The sequence below is a fragment of the Echinops telfairi genome, unplaced genomic scaffold, assembly GCF_000313985.2.
Source record: "Echinops telfairi isolate 266 unplaced genomic scaffold, ASM31398v2 ScPeMD7_10;HRSCAF=50, whole genome shotgun sequence".
In the NCBI taxonomy this organism is placed as follows: domain Eukaryota; kingdom Metazoa; phylum Chordata; class Mammalia; order Afrosoricida; family Tenrecidae; genus Echinops; species Echinops telfairi.
This window is the reverse complement of record NW_022103907.1, coordinates 3412598-3414436: the sequence shown is the minus strand read 5'-3', so window position 1 is coordinate 3414436 and position 1839 is coordinate 3412598.

Below are 1839 nucleotides of genomic sequence, written 5' to 3'. Positions count from 1 at the left end.
ATACGATCAACACAGGATTCATAGTACAAATAACACCAGGGACAACTTAATGGAGAATTTGTCAAAAATGGTGGACCAGACCAACAAAAGAGGCCCAGAGTATGGCAGTGGCAGCAGTTCTGAGAAGCAAGTAGTTAATAAACACTCAAAGGGTTTCCCTGGAGAGAGCAGGCCTTTGTCTCCAAACAAAACCAAACCAAAAAAGCTGACGTTGTTTGGCTTCCCTCTAAGTTCCCCAGTCTAAAATCGAGCTTTTACAACCTGAACCTCAGGGCCTTTGTTGTGTCTTTAACATTGTTGTTGGTGGTGGATGGTAATGTCCATCAACACCTTATACAACTTGGGCAGTGGAATGAAGGAGTCTATCGAAAGGGGATGTTTAAATAGAAGGGAAAGAACAGACTTATCTCAAGCACATATTAAGCAGCATGTGGTTAAAAATAGCCACCTGTTCCAGGTCAGATCCCAAACTGGAAGAGCTCTTCATATACCAGATTCAAAAAACATCTCTGTCACCCGGTAGCTATGGCAACAGCCATCCCTGAACAAATGAGGAGAGATGCTTGTGAAATACGGCTGGCCAAGGAAGGAGACACGAGAGCCTCTTCATAAACGGTGCGCCTTTCTGTTCCTCTTCTGAATTGAAGCAGCTTCTTTCCTTCCTACTTCCCAGCCCTTCCAATGTTCAGTAGGCATTCATTGGTTCTACTTTTCTCATAAGTAGCTTCTGGGGTTGGCTAGTTCCATTTGGATGGGCTGGACACAGAGGCGGGTAGGCTCTCAAGAGAGAGGATGGGGGGCCAAATGCCTGGGAGAACACTGGAGAAGGGAATGGGCCAGAATATAATTTGTGGTTTCTTATTTTGATGCGCTCATGTTATCTTTATCTGTGACATTCTTCACACGTATTTACCACTTCATGTTAACAATGCTAAATGCTGTGAATCTATCTCTGTGTTTCCGTTACTTGTAAAACCCTCGAGGGTTAGAAATTCCCTGGTAGATGCACGGGAAGGCTAGCACACGCCTTCAGTCATCCCTGTGTTGTATGTTCGAAGTAACAGCCTGGCATTCTCTTGGGGTTCCAATTGGAGTGCTAATCACAAGGTCAGTGATTGAAACCCATCTGCTACCCTGTGGGAGAAAGATGAGGCAGTCTGCTACCATGACGACTGACAGTGTCAGAAACTGTAGTTGGAATCAACTCTATGGCAGCGTCTTTTTTATTGTTTATTTAGTTTTGCTTGTTTAACGGGTCTGTGGGAGAAAGACGAGGCAGTGTGCTTCCAGAAAGATTTACAGTATCAACAAAACTCAAAACCATAAAAGAGGCCAGACTTGCTGGTTAGATAGAGACTGGTGGACCTTCCTCTAGTCTTGGACCCAAATTCACACCTGTGGTAGAAGAATCAACCATTTAAGAGCAAAAAGGGTAGCATTTACCCACGGGTAAAATTCAGAGGGCTCGAAAGGAGGAGGGAAGGAAACAGGAAGCACAAGGAGGAAGTAGAATAAATGACGGTACATCAAAGGGATTGCAATCGCATCATTGACACAAAATGTATATGAACAGCTGAATGAAAAACTGACGATCTGCATAGTAAACCTTCACCTAAAGCACTTTGTGTGTGTGTGTGTGTGTGTGTGTGTGAGAGAGAAAGAGAGAGAGAGAGAGAGAGAGAGAGAGAGAGAGAGAGAGAGAGAGACAGAGACAGAGAGAAACAACAGCAGATTTAAAGCCTCAGAAACCCGAGGGAACAGTTCTACTCTGTTCCACAAGGTCTCTGTGAGTTGGAATTGACTTTCTAGCCCTGGGGTTTAGTGGGCTTTGTCAACTCC